The sequence below is a fragment of the Ranitomeya variabilis genome, chromosome 6 (assembly GCF_051348905.1).
Source record: "Ranitomeya variabilis isolate aRanVar5 chromosome 6, aRanVar5.hap1, whole genome shotgun sequence".
Lineage (NCBI taxonomy): Eukaryota > Metazoa > Chordata > Amphibia > Anura > Dendrobatidae > Ranitomeya > Ranitomeya variabilis.
In genome coordinates, this window is record NC_135237.1 from 413,186,480 (window position 1) to 413,201,722 (window position 15,243).

A 15,243-nucleotide genomic window follows, 5' to 3' on the forward strand; every position below is an offset into this window, starting at 1 on the left:
GCACAGGAGCAGCCAGCCTGCCACCAAATGATGTCAGAAGACGGGCAGCACAAAATGTGTGCATGGCCAAGGGCTAACATACCAGCGCAGGCTCCGGGACAGATTCAAACAACGCTGAGGAGGCGGCGCACAGCGCCAAGGGGGTAAGAATGACGGCTGTGCTGCGTCACATTACGAAGGAAAGTTCCACCTACCGGACGGTTTAACGGTGGGATGGGAACACATTTCATAAGTGTCAAGTACAGCGTTTGCAAGGACCATAATTAAAAGAGCTAAGTTTACCTTTTCCAGCATTAGTGCTGTACAAGATGGCTCTTTCAGCTACAAACGCCTTGGGGGGGGGGGGTTAAAGGTTCCCTTTCAACTTGCTCCACTGCAGGCTTCGGCCTACACTCTGCTCCTCCTGCTGACCCTGGGCTCTAACACCGCCAGTTGGCGCCCGGGAGTGCTAGCTGCACAGAGAAAAACACCAGCCAATGTGTCAGTGGGGTTCAGCAACGCCAGCTGTTCCCCTGCTGTGTAGCCGGCAACGTGTCCTGCAAACGCCACGCAGACACAAAGCTGCCGCCAGTGCAGGCTTCGGCCTGCACTCTGCTCCCTCTCCTCCTGCTGACCCTGGGCTCTAACACCGCCAGTTGGCGCCCGGGAGTGCTAGCTGCACAGAGAAAAACACCAGCCAATGTGTCAGTGGGGTTCAGCAACGCCAGCTGTTCCCCTGCTGTGTAGCCGGCAACGTGTCCTGCAAACGCCACGCAGACACAAAGCTGCCGCCAGTGCAGGCTTCGGCCTGCACTCTGCTCCCTCTCCTCCTGCTGACCCTGGGCTTTAACACCGCCTGTTGGTGCCCGGTACTGCTAGCTGCACAGAGAAAAACACCAGCCAATGTGTCAGTGGGGTTCAGCACCGCCAGCTGTTCCCCTGCTGTGTAGCCGGCATCGTGTCCTGCAAAAGCCACGCAGACACAAGAACTGAAATTGAAGGGAACCTGTCGCCCCTCCCCCAGGTGTTTGTATGTTTCACCGCCACCTTGTACAGCAGTAATGCTGCATGTGTGCAAGGTGGCTCAGAAACTTATTCTCCTTGCACATGTGGAACTGAACACGTCTAAAATGTGTCCTCTGTGACCATTAAACCGTCCCTGAGGTGTGACTTTCCTTTGTAATGACACGCTGCAACCCCCTTGGTAGCGCTGCCCGTCTTCTGGCATCCTTGGTTGGCTGGCTGCGCCTCTGCTGCCGCCCTGCCCGACACAACGCCCCTCGGTGTCTTATTTATATTGACTGCGAGGGTGTGATTGATGGGCATGAGCAGTGCATATCTTCGCCCGTCCCTCATCTCCTTCCGCCTTCTTCAGACTGTGCGTCCTCATGGCCGTGGCATACGATAAGGGATCAGCTGACGCCGCACAGTCTGTAGCAGGTGTAAGGACCCGAGCGAGAGGCGAACATATGTACTGCGCCAGGCCATGAATCCCAGCCCCACAGTGTGAAACACTGTAAAGACACTGCAGGGCTGGGATTCATGGGCATCGCGAACCGCACCAGCCGACATGAAATTATGTCAGAAGACGGGCAGCGCATGGCCAAGGGATAACGCAGCAACGCAGACTCCTGTACATCAAAATGCGATGCTCAGGAGGCCACGCCAAGCACCAAGGTGGTATTTTTGCCAGCTGTGCTGCGTCTCATTACGAAGGGAACTCCCGCCTCCAAGACAGATTGACTGTATAAGGGCCAAAATGTTGTACGTGTTTCATTCAGCTTGTGCAAGGAACAAAATTAAAAGAGCAACCTTTGACTTGTGCAGCACTACTGCTGCATAAGGCGTGGCTCTTCTAGTTTGTAACACCTGAGGGGGGGTTAAAGGTTACCTTTAAAATTGGTTCAATTAGGCTTCGGCCTACACTCTGCTCCCCCTGCAGAGCCTGGGCTCTAACACCGCCAGTTGGTGCCCCGAAGTGCTGGCTGCACAGAGAAAAACACCCGCCAATGTGTCAGTGGGGTTCAGCACCGCCAGCTGTTTCCCTGCTGTGTAGCCGGCATCGTGTCCTGCAAAAGCCACGCAGACACAAGAACTGAAATTGAAGGGAACCTGTCGCCCCTCCTCCAGGTGTTTGTATGTTTCACCGCCACCTTGTACAGCAGTAATGCTGCATGTGTGCAAGGTGGCTCAGAAACTTATTCTCCTTGCACATGTGGAACTGAACACATCTAAAATGTGTCCTCTGTGACCATTAAACCGTCCCTGAGGTGTGACTTTCCTTTGTAATGACACGCTGCAACCCCCTTGGTAGCGCTGCCCGTCTTCTGGCATCATTGTTTGGCTGGCTGCGCCTCTGCGGCCGCCCTGCCCCACACAACGCCCCTCGGTGTCTTATTTTGACTGCGAGGGTGTGATAGATGGGCATGAGCAGTGCATATGTTCGCCTGTCCCTCATCTCCTTCCGCCTTCTTCAGACTGTGCGGCTTCATGGCCGTGGCATGCGATAAGGGATCAGCTGACGCCGCACAGTCTGAAGCAGGTGTAAGGACCCGAGTGCCTCGGCGAACATATGTACTGCGCCAGGCCATGAATCCCAGCCCCGCAGTGTTTTAACAATGTAAAGACACTGCGGGGCTGGGATTCATGGTCATCGCATCATCGTGAACCGCACCGGCCGACATTAAATGATGTCAGAAGATGGGCAGCGCTAACAGCGCAAGGCCAAGGGATAACACGACAGCGCAGACTCCTGTGCAGCAAATAACGATGCTCAGGAGGCCGCGCCCAGCACCAAGGTGGGATTTTTGACAGCTGTGCTGCGTCTCATTACGAAGGGAACTCACGCCTCCAAAACAGTTTGACTGCTTAAGGGCCTAAATGTTATACGTGTTTCTTTCTGCGTGTGCAAGGAGCAAAATTAAAAGAGCAACCTTAGACTTGTGCAGCATTACTGCTGCCCAAGCTGTGGCTCTTGTAGTTTGTAACCCCTGAGGGGGGGTTAAAGGTTAACTTTAAAATCGGTTCAATTAGGCTTCGGCCTACACTCTGCTCCACCTGCAGAGCCCGGGCTCCAACACCGCTAGTTGCTGTCCGGAAGTGTTGGCTGCACAGAGCAAAACACCCGCCACTCTGTCAGTGGGGTTCAGCACCGCCAGCTGTTCCCCTGCTGTGTAGCCGGCAACGTGTCCTGCAACAGCCACGCAGACACAAAGCTGCCGCCAGTGCAGGCTTCGGCCTACACTCTGCTCCCTCTCCTCCTGCTGACCCTGGGCTCTAACACCGCCAGTTGGCGCCCGGTACTGCTAGCTGCACAGAGAAAAACACCAGCCAATGTGTCAGTGGGGTTCAGCACCGCCAGCTGTTCCCCTGCTGTGTAGCCGGCATCGTGTCCTGCAAAAGCCACGCAGACACAAGAACTGAAATTGAAGGGAACCTGTCCCCCCTCCCCCAGGCGTTTGTATGTTTCACCGCCACCTTGTACAGCAGTAATGCTGCATGTGTGCAAGGTGGCTCAGAAACTTATTCTCCTTGCACATGTGGAACTGAACACATCTAAAATGTGTCCTCTGTGACCATTAAACCGTCCCTGAGGTGTGACTTTCCTTTGTAATGACATGCTGCAACCCCCTTGGTAGCGCTGCCCGTCTTCTGGCACCATTGTTTGGCTGGCTGCGCCTCTGCGGCCGCCCTGCCCCACACAACGCCCCTCGGTGTCTTATTTATTTTGACTGCGAGGGTGTGATAGATGGGCATGAGCAGTGCATATGTTCGCCTGTCCCTCATCTCCTTCCGCCTTCTTCAGACTGTGCGGCTTCATGGCCGTGGCATGCGATAAGGGATCAGCTGACGCCGCACAGTCTGAAGCAGGTGTAAGGACCCGAGTGCCTCGGCGAACATATGTACTGCGCCAGGCCATGAATCCCAGCCCCGCAGTGTTTTAACAATGTAAAGACACTGCGGGGCTGGGATTCATGGTCATCGCATCATCGCGAACCGCACCGGCCGACATTAAATGATGTCAGAAGATGGGCAGCGCTAACAGCGCAAGGCCAAGGGATAACACGACAGCGCAGACTCCTGTGCAGCAAATAACGATGCTCAGGAGGCCGCGCCCAGCACCAAGGTGGGATTTTTGACAGCTGTGCTGCATCTCATTACGAAGGGAACTCACGCCTCCAAAACAGTTTGACTGCTTAAGGGCCTAAATGTTATACGTGTTTCTTTCTTGTGCAAGGAGCAAAATTAAAAGAGCAACCTTAGACTTGTGCAGCATTACTGCTGCCCAAGCTGTGGCTCTTGTAGTTTGTAACCCCTGAGGGGGGGTTAAAGGTTAACTTTAAAATCGGTTCAATTAGGCTTCGGCCTACACTCTGCTCCACCTGCAGAGCCCGGGCTCCAACACCGCTAGTTGCTGTCCGGAAGTGCTGGCTGCACAGAGCAAAACACCCGCCACTCTGTCAGTGGGGTTCAGCAACGCCAGCTGTTCCCCTGCTGTGTAGCCGGCAACGTGTCCTGCAACAGCCACGCAGACACAAAGCTGCCGCCAGTGCAGGCTTCGGCCTACACTCTGCTCCCTCTCCTCCTGCTGACCCTGGGCTCTAACACCGCCAGTTGGCACCCGGTACTGCTAGCTGCACAGAGAAAAACACCAGCCAATGTGTCAGTGGGGTTCAGCACTGCCAGCTGTTCCCCTGCTGTGTAGCCGGCATCGTGTCCTGCAACAGCCACGCAGACACAACAGACCCAAAGCTGACGCCAGTGCAGGCTTCGGCCTACACTCTGCTCCCCCTGCTGACCCTTTGCTCCAACACGCTAGTTGGGGATCTAGGAAGACAAGCTTGAATAGGTCCCCATCCTGGTTCCAGCACCGTCAGCTGGTTCCGAGCAGAGCCTTTGGCTTAGGTGCCTCCTTCTGGGTATCCGAGTTCTACCAACGTCAGGTGGTCCTTGGTAGTGCTTTCAGGCATGGGTACCTCCTGCTTAGTAAACGGGTTCCAGTAATGTCAGCTGGTCCTCGGTAGTTCCATTGGCTCTTGGACCTTCGGCTACCCATCCGGGTTCCAGTACCGTCAGCTGGTTCTCGGCAGTGTCTTTTGCTCTTGTACCTTCTGCTCCCCATCCTGGTTCCAGTACCGTCAGCTGGTTCCGGGCAGAGCCTTTGGCTTAGGTGCCTCCCTCTCGGTATCCGAGTTCCACCAACATCAGGTGGTCCTTGGTAGTGCTTTCAGGCACGGGTACCTCCTGCTTAGTAACCGGGTTCCAGTAACGTCAGCTGGTCCTCGGTAGTTCCATTGGCTCTTGGACCTTCGGGTAGCCATCCGAGTTCCAGTTACATCAGCTGTTTCTCGGCATTTTCTCAGCCTTCTTGTACCTTCTGCTACATTTCCAAGTTCAAGAGACTAAAGACGATGACCCGGAAGACCACCCCTAAGATGACGACGACACCAGAGACGACAACCACTGAGATGACGACGACCCTGGAGACGATGACCCTGAAGATCACCCCGATGACGACGACCCCGGAGACGACGACCCTGGAGACGACGACGACCTGGAAGACCGAGAAGCAGAAGAACAAGAGGCTGCAGAACAAAGAGCAGAAGAACATTAAGCATAACACTAAATATCAGAGCAAAAGATATTATCTAAATTATAAGCAGAAGAAGACTAAGCAGTGTATGGGGGTGAGTCCGTTCATCCTCGTGGTGCCCCTGGATAAAGCCTGATGCTGCAGGCCAAACTGAACGCGGACAAATGTAACTTTTTTGTGACAGGCAGAACGGAAGGTGTAATCTTCTAACTTTTATAGATAACAACTACGGGAATGCCTGTCACAAATAAGAATATGATGAAGAAGTTGAATATGAAGAAGATAATAGTTAAATAAAAAGAATATGAACAATGTAACAAAAAAAATAATAGGTAGAAGATGAAGAAGAAGATGAATAAGGTGAAGAAGTTGATGTCAAAGAAGCTGATGATGAGGATAATGAAGAAGAAAGTGTGGGAGAAGTAAAAAAGAAGGTGAAGGGCGTGGAAGTAGTGAAACATCAATATCTGACAAAATAAATAAAAAATTAACATAGTCAAAATCTTTCTAACGCCGAACGTCATAAAAAAAAAAATTCTATTTGATTGGGCTAAACCTCTGTGCCTTTAATGTCTCTGCCACCTCCCCCAATACATCCTACATTATTCTTAGTTGTTTTCCTTCATGTAGAATGAACCTACAAGGAAAGAAAGGGTTTATTTTAATTCCGATATTTTCGTCCCATTGACTTGCATTGGGATCGGGTATCGGTATCGGATTAGATCCGATACTTTGACGGTATCGGCCGATACTTTCCGATACCGATACTTTCCGATATCGGAAGGTATCGCTCAACACTACTCATAACTAAACCAGTCCTCTTGTCTGTGATGGAAAAAGGATAGACCGAGGCAGACTTTATGACTGAAATGAGTACACTTCACATACAGCACTGTTGACATTCAGAAACAGGAAATGTTCTCCTGTGCTGAGTCTTGTGAGAAGTGAAACTTTAAAAATAAAATTAGTAAGTTGCCCAAAATAGTATTAGGAACACAGTCAAAACTAATTTATTTGAAGTGGATACCCCCTTTAACTATTGGGGAGGGTCCCAAGCAGAAGTGTAATCTTTTGGGTTGCACATGTAATTTTTGACTTCATTTACCTAAAATCTTAAGTTTATACTTCCCAAAGGAGCAAATCTGTATGTTGTCCACATCCACTACACAGTTTCGGATGATTAAATATTTTATTTCCCTATGCGTAAAATTAAAAAAAAAAAAAAATGGAAAGAAGAAATAAGACCAGTGAAGTATTTGGGGAATATTTATTCTCACTTTTACTGTTTTAGTAGTAATTTTAGTAAACTAAATCATGTTTGACTTATATCAACATTTATGACCCTTTAACCCCTTTCTGTCATTGGACGTACTATTCCGTCCATGTGGGGTGGGCCCTACTTCCCAAGGACGGAATAGTACGTCCAGTGCGATCAGGGAGGGAGCGCGGCCGATCGCGGCCGGGTGTCAGCTGACTATCGTCACGGACCGCCCCCGGCACAGTAACCCCCGGCACACTGCGATCAAACATGATCGCAGTGTACCGGCGGTACAGGGAGGCATCGAGCAGGGAGGGGGCTCTGCGTGCTTCCCTGAGACCCCGGGAGCAACGCGTGATCGCGTTGCTCCGAGGGTCTCCTACCTCCTCCTCGCTGCAGCAGGCCCGGATCCAAAATGGCCGCGGCATCCGGGTCCTGCAGGGTGGCTTCACTGCGCTTGCTCAAAGCAGGTGCCGGGAAGCCTCCAGGAGCTGTGCACGTCAGATCGCCGATCTGACACAGTGCACAGCAAAGTGTCAGATCGGCGATCTTACGCTATAACATGATGCCCCCCCCCCCCCGGGGCAATGTTATAGTGTAAAAAAAAAATATTCACATGTGTAAAAAAAAAAAAAAAATTCCCCCCCCCCAAAAAAAAAATATATATATATGTTCCTATAAATACATTTCTTTATCTAAATAAAAAAAACAAAACAATAAGGGTATGTGTCCACGTTCAGGATTGCATCAGGATTTGGTCAGGATTTTTCATCAGTATTTGTAAGCCAAAACCAGGAGTGGGTGATAAATGCAAAAGTGGAGCATATGTTTCTATTATACTTTTCCTCTAATTGTTCCACTCCTGGTTTTGGCTTACAAATACTGATGAAAAATCCTGACCAAATCCTGATGCAATCCTGAACGTGGACACATACCCTAAAAGTACACATATTTAGTATCGCCGCGTCCGTAACGACCCAACCTATAAAACTGTCCCACTAGTTAACCCCTTCAGTGAACACTGTAAAAAAAAAAAAAGAGGCAAAAAACAACGCTTTATTATCATACCGCCAAACAAAAAGTGGAATAACACGCGATCAAAAAGACGGATATAAATAACCATGATACCCCTGAAAACGTCATCTTGTCCCGCAAAAAACGAGCCGCCATACAGTGTCATCAAAGAAAAAATAAATAATTTATAGTCCTCAGAATAAAGCGATGCAAAAATAATTATTTTTTCTATAAAATAGTTTTTATCGTATAAAAGTGCCAAAACATAAAAAAATTATGTAAATGAGGTATCGCTGTAATAGTACTGACCCGAAGAATAAACTGCTTTATCCATTTTACCAAACGGGGAACGGTATAAACGCCTCCCCCAAAAGAAATTCATGAATAGCTGGTTTTTGGTCATTCTGCCTCACAAAAATCGGAATAAAAAGCGATCAAAAAGTGTCACGTGCCAGAAAACGTTACCAATAAAAACGTCAACTCGTCCCGCAAAAAACAAGACCTCACATGACTCTGTGGACCAAAAAATGGAAAAATGATAGCTCTCAAAATGTGGTAACACAAAAAATATTTTTTGCAATAAAAAGCATCTTTCAGTGTGTGACGGCTGCCAATCATAAAAATCCGCTAAAAAACCCGCTATAAAAGTAAATCAAACCCCCCTTCATCACCCCCTTAGTTAGCGAAAAATTAAAAAATTAAAAATTTTTATTTATTTCCATTTTCTCATTAGGGTTAGGGTTAGGGCTAGGGTTAGAGCTAGGGTTAGGGTTAGGGCTAGGGTTAGGGTTAGGGTTAGAGCTAGGGTTAGGGTTAGGCCTAGGGTTAGGGTTAGGGCTAGGGTTAGGGTTAGGGCTAGGGCTAGGGTTAAAGCTACAGTTAGAGTTGGGGCTAAAGTTAGGGTTAGGGTTGGGGCTAACATTAGGGTTAGGATTACATTTACGGTTGGGAATAGGGTTGGGATTAGGGTTAGGGGTGTGTCAGGGTTAGGGGTGTGGTTAGGGTTACCGTTAGGATTAGGGTTAGGGATGTGTTTGGATTAGGGTTTCAGTTATAATTGGGGGGTTTCCACTGTTTAGGCACATCAGGGGCTCTCCAAACGTGACATGGCGTCCGATCTCAATTCCAGCCAATTCTGTGTTGAAAAACATATGGGGTATCAGCTTACTCAGGACAAATTGGGCAACAGCTTTTGGGGTCCAATTTCTCCTGTTACCCTTGGGAAAATACAAAGCTGGGGGCTAAAAAATATTTTTTGTGAAAAAAAAAAAGATTTTTTATTTTCACGGCTCTGCGTTATAAACTGTAGTGAAACACTTGAGGGTTCAAAGTTCTCACAACACATCTAGATAAGTTCCTTGGGGGGTCTAGTTTCCAATATGGGGTCACTTATGGGGGGTTTCTACTGTTTAGGTACATTAGGGGCTCTGCAAACGCAATGTGACGCCTGCAGACCAATCCATCTAAGTCTGCATTCCAAATGACGCTCCTTCCCTTCCGAGCTCTGCCATGCGCTCAAACGGTGGTTCCCCCCCACATATGGGGTATCAGCGTACTCAGCACAAATTGTACAACAACTTTTGGGGTCTAATTTCTTCTCTTACCCTTGGGAAAATAAAAAATTGGGGGCGAAAAGATCATTATTGTGAAAAAATATGATTTTTTATTTTTATGGCTCTGCATTATAAACTTCTGTGAATCACTTAATGGGTCAAAGTGCTCACCACACATCTAGATAAGTTCCTTAGGGGGTCTACTTTCCAAAATGGTGTCATTTGTGGGGGGTTTCAATGTTTAGGCACATCAGGGGCTCTCCAAACGCAACATGGCGTCCCATCTCAATTCCAGTCAATTTTGCATTGAAAAGTCACATGGGGTATCGGCGTACTCAGGACAAATTGTACAACTTTTGGGGTCCATTTTCTCCTGTTACCCTTGGTAAAATAAAACAAATTGGAGCTGAAGTAAATTTTTTGTGAAAAAAAGTTAAATGTTCACTTTTATTTAAACATTCCAAAAATTCCTGTGAAACACCTGAAGGGTTAATAAACTTCTTGAATGTGGTTTTGAGCACCTTGAGGGGTGCAGTTTTTAGAATGGTGTCACACTTGGTTATTTTCTATCATATAGACCCCTAAAAATGACTTGAAATGTGATGTGGTCCCTAAAAAAAAAAATGGTGTTGTAAAAATGAGAAATTGCTGGTCAAATTTTAACCCTTATAACTCCCTAACAAAAAAAAATGTTGGTTCTAAAATTGTGCTGTTGTAAAGCAGACATGTGGGAAATGTTACTTATTAAGTATTTTGTGTGACATAACTCTGTGATTTAATTGCATAAAAATTAAAAGTTGGAAAATTGCGAAATTTTCAACATTTTCCCCAAATTTCCGTTTTTTTTTCACAAATAAACACAGGTAATATCAAAGAAATGTTACCACTATCATGAAGTACAATATGTCACGAGAAATCAGAATCATCAGGATCCGTTGAAGCGTTCCAGAGTTATAACCTCATAAGGGGACAGTGGTCAGAATTGTAAAAATTGGCCCGGTCATTAACGTGCAAACCACCCTCGGGGGTAAAGGGGTTAAGATGAATTTTCAGCCATTTAACCCCCTGCAGCAGTAATTCACAAATGTTTCTGATTCTTCCCCTCCATTTCATAATTCTGTGTCTAATAGCATCAAACATTTTTAGAATTTGAAATCTTGATATTGTTTTCATTCAATATATTCAACTATAGCAAGTAATGGTTAAGGCGAAAAATTCTAAATTGCATGAGGGAATTTGAAAACAGAATTCATGTCCAAAACTGATCAGTTGTATAACTAAGGCTGCCGTCACACTAGCAGTATTTGGTCAGGATTTTACCTCAGTATTTGTAAGCCAGAACCAGGAGTGGGTGATAAATGCAGAAGTGGAGCATATGTTTCTATTATACTTTTCCTCTATTTGTCCCACTCCTGGTTTCGGCTTACAAATACTGAGGTAAAATCCTGACCAAATACTGACTGTGTGACGGCAGCCTTACGTCTCTCCCGCAAAGCTCTGCCCACTCTTCAAAATGTCGCTGCTGCGGACAGGATTGGTGACAGACGGGAAATGTCACATTCTGGCAAAACTGAACAATCAGCACTGAGTGTAATTTCTTATATTACAAAAAGAGGTGATGAAAATGCAAATTTTATTAATCAGGAAAAAATAGAATTTGGCCGTATAGAACTATATGAAAAATATAACAATGTTAAGAACAAATAATGTCTGACTTTTGATGTTTGCCCCATTAAACACTTGAGCAAATCCCTATAAAAGCATCACAGAGCCTGATGAGGCCGCCGGAATGGGGTCTGTGAGGGTCCCGGAGTCAGCGCCATCCTGGTCTCCTCAGTGGTGACCTGTCTACTACAGTGGAGCGGCAAATGGTCCTCAAAAAATCTACTCTAGACGCAACCCTGTGTCCTGTGCTGTCACTGTGGTTCTAATATCGCACACCAGGGGGCGCTGCCTCGGTAACTGTTTGTGCTCCTGATTCGGCTGTCCCCGCACTGTACTAACGCTGAGGATCGCCTGGTGCCGCACTCAACTCATCCCAGCACAGGGCCGGGCGGCAGCCAATCAGCGGCTCAGCTGGGAGGGACCATGACGAGACACACGGGGGTAGCGGTTGCATATTGGGTTGCGCAGCTTCGCAGGTGTGACAGCGAGGAGACTGGACCCGTGGGTGATCTGCTGTCACGTCCCCCCCTGCACACTTGCCCAGTAGAACCGGCCGGTGTGCGCGGATCCCGCCGCCTGCGGTGACTTTCAGTCACTTATGTGAGGAGGTCCGGACTGTGCGTCGCTCAGGTTAGTGCCTGTACCCCAGTGTGGCGCTGTCCCACTGGCGGTGCTCAGCATCCCTGCAGGTGGAGGAGTCCTGGGAGAGGTCCTGCAGCCAGACAGAGCCCCCTCCATCCTCGTCACTGTAGTGCCCCAATGTCAGTCCTGCCATGCCAGGTGTCCTAGCCAGTGTCAGGGGGCTGCCATGCATGGTTCCTCCATGGTGGCTGTCACCAGCAGCCCTCCCTGACCCTGTGTATCTGTGGCAGTGGTCACTATCAGGAGGCAGCACGAGCCAACATGGGAATGAATGGGGTACCATCTCCTGTGTGGGATTGGCATAGAAGGGGCATCCACAGCTGTCTCCCCTCAGTACATAGCCTGTGGTGTACCTGTGCCCCCCCATCACCTGTGCCCCCCATCACCTGTGCCCCCCATCACTTGTGCCCCCCCATCACCTGTGCCCCCCATCACCTGTGCCCCCCCATCACTTGTGCCCCCCATCACCTGTGCCCCCCATAACTTGTGCCCCCCATCACCTGTGCCCACCTGGGAGGTTCCCTACAGGCCAGTGCGATCCTCAGTGATGGATGGTCCCTATAAATGTATTATTGCTGCCATCTCTATGCTAAGTGGTGCTTCCTCTATCACCCACGTAGTGTATTTACCTAATCTCCCCACCCCAAAAATGGATTTTCCCATTACCTTCCTATCTACCCATCACTTTTTGATCCCGAGTCGTTGGTAATTCCAATGAGATTTCTTTTCCTGTCTCTCAGCTTCTTTCAGGACATCATCTGTAAATCTGTGTTGACATATTTAAGTTGTAGGGCATGATCTAAGCCCCCCGGTCTGACATCTGCATTGCCATGCACCCCCGTCCTCTGCAGCCCAGTGTAAGGCTACACCATACAAATCCACGCACACATTTAAATGTTAGTTTGCATGCCTGTCATGTTACCCAGAGCTGCTCAGATGAAGAAGCAGCAGCAGCAGATGACATTTTTTCTTCTCCAGAGGGATAAATGTCGATCAGAGACATCTTTCTTCATATCTTTGCACATGTTGTGATATTTATTTATTTATTTATACTTAATATTGTAATGTCAATGAATGGAAGTTGATTGTGGACTGAGTCACATACAAGCAATGACAGGTGAATAGGGGTTATTAGATTTATGGCATCGCAGCTTTTTGCTTCACTTGTTACTTTTTTCTGTTATATACAGGACAGTATTAATAGGGATGGAAAAATGTCCACCAGATTCTCCTGTTAGCAGACTGATTCACCCATAGACTCGGAACAGATAAATCAGAGCACACTGAGTGATCAAGATTGGTAAATCAGGAAAACTGGTTTGATCCTTCTATGTACAGTGACAGCTTCAGATAACAAAGGGGCCCTATACAAGAGCAGTATAAGGGCCCGAACAGTATAAGGGCCCCTTGTTATTCAATATCATAGCGGACCCTTTTATCTTTCTCTACCATTTCACCAGCAATTAGTATCCATGGAACTCATTCATTTAGGAATGTAAATGCTGTCTCATACAGTAATTAACGTACTCTAGGCTATGTTCACACATTGCGGTTTTGCTGCATTTTTTTTCCTGCAGGCAAAACTGGCTCTCCTGGCAGTAAAGAAGCTACTTACGAAAAGCAGGAAAGAAAAAAACAATGTGTGTGCATGAGATTTCTGAAATCTCATAGTCTTGGCTGGTACGGTAAAACGCAGCTTAAAATTTGCATTAAAAAAACGCTGCAAAATCGCAACGTGTGAACATAGCCTTAAGGTGACCACAGTAGTATGTTGGCACTTATGTAGTTGATGACATGATGATTGAGAACAGTTCTATGTGCACAGGACTCTGTATCACACCTCTGTCATCGTGTATTTGAGCTGCTTTTATCCCAGCAGCAGTATAACTACTGGTCCTGGGCAATAAGCAATAAGGACATGTGGTAGAGGGCAGCAACCAACAAATGCTTTCCGGTGCCTGAAACGCCATAGCCCCAATGCATCATTACCCTGGCGCCTGTTTTTTGTGTAGTTTGGCGCCTGTTTTTATTTGCACCATATCCATTATTCTATTGGCACCTTTTTCTAAGTCTGTTTTACATGTCCTCGCCTGTTTTTATTCTTTTCTTTTCTTGATTCCTGCTTTGTGGGCAGAGTTTAGCAATTCTAGATATTTTTGTCTGATTCATCAATTGTGACTTTTATAAAAGGCGCAGAGTTTGACGCAAATTCACTTCTGTTTCCCCCTGGTGTATTTTCGAGTAAGCCAGACTTTTGGTGCAATTTTGTGACGTTGTCTTAAAAAATGTTTGTTGTTTTTCTACACCTTCTGATCCTTGTCTTCATCGTGACAGCACCCACTACTTTTTTTTTTCTTATTTTTTTGTCTTCAAATTGACTTTGGTGCCAAAAGTCTCAATAAGCAATTACAGACAGTGCTTTCCAGTGTTGCCCATTTTTTGACTTTGTATCAAATTCATGAATCGTGTGCCATTTTGATAATAATGGAAATTAATACAATAGACAAAATGGAAGGAAAGTGAATAAAAAAAAAAAATGCAAATGATGAATTCGGGCCAATAACTGCTTTGAAGAGGTAAGTATCCACCTTGAAACTGCCAGTCTGAGAAAAGTTCTCTGCTTTGCACAGTGCCTTTGTTTTCACCCAATCTCTGCCATGAAAAACTTTTTCTATTGCATCTATAAGTCTTATTAAGTCGTATCTTAGTATTAAAGTAAATACATGTAAATAACCCTAAAAATGTATTAGCGGAACAGAAAATGGGGTATGCGAATGGGGTGGTACTGACGCACGCTGCTTTTTACATATGGCATCGGTCATTTCTTCCGGCGGGTACTGCTGTGGGTTCCTACATGTCTCTGTTATCTGTGGCCCACAACTCTCGGATCAGCAGCATAATGTGTGGCTATGTATTGTGCAGTTCCTGTAGTCCAGGTTCATGTCACCAGGCACTAGCATAAAGATGTCCAAGGAAGGGGGATGGGGCTTCTAGCAAAGATTAACCAGCTCAGCCTCATAGCATATACTGAAGCTCTACAATCCAAGCTGAGCTGAGCTAAAGATGTTGATGAGTTGAGTTGTGGTGAGTATTGATGACTAATGGAAAGATCACAGAGCAAAGTTTATATCTAGATCAGCAAAAATGAGCAATTAGCTTCAAGAGGTCTTAATAAGACATAGAACAACCAGCAGCCTAGTTAACCCTTGTTTGCATGTCGTCATTCGGAAGAGAAGAATTCTCGTTTTACCTTGTGTGGGTATATGAAATGATATATACATAAAGCCAGTGTATTATCCTTATGATCTGGTGGAATCTGATTTACTGTTCCATTTTATAATCCCCAGATTAATTTTTTAAAATCTGAAATACATTGATAAATCCATGATGACGTTTACTCAATTTAAGAGTAAAGGCCCTATCCACATTAATGTTTGCCAAACCGTCGGTTGGCGGGTTTCTCATAGAGAAAAAAGGAGCCGCTTGGCCGAACGATTGCTCCTGTGTATGGAATAGTCAGCTGAGATGGCTGATAGCGT

At 46.9% G+C, this 15,243-nt stretch overlaps 1 protein-coding gene across 8 annotated transcripts in view; it reads left to right on the forward strand.

Moving 5' to 3' along the window:
• The first annotated feature begins 11,390 nt into the window (after window positions 1-11,390).
• The window catches only part of EPB41L3 (erythrocyte membrane protein band 4.1 like 3), a 431,238-nt gene continuing 427,385 nt past the window's right edge, over window positions 11,391-15,243 (forward strand). For 3 of the 8 annotated variants that reach the window (XM_077270246.1, XM_077270262.1, XM_077270287.1), the window contains exon 1: window positions 11,520-11,692. The gene's annotated coding sequence lies outside the window, so the exon portion shown is untranslated. Of the gene's footprint in view, window positions 11,693-15,243 lie in introns of all 8 variants that reach the window. The other 5 variants (XM_077270260.1, XM_077270286.1, XM_077270288.1 and 2 more) reach the window with 4 other exon arrangements.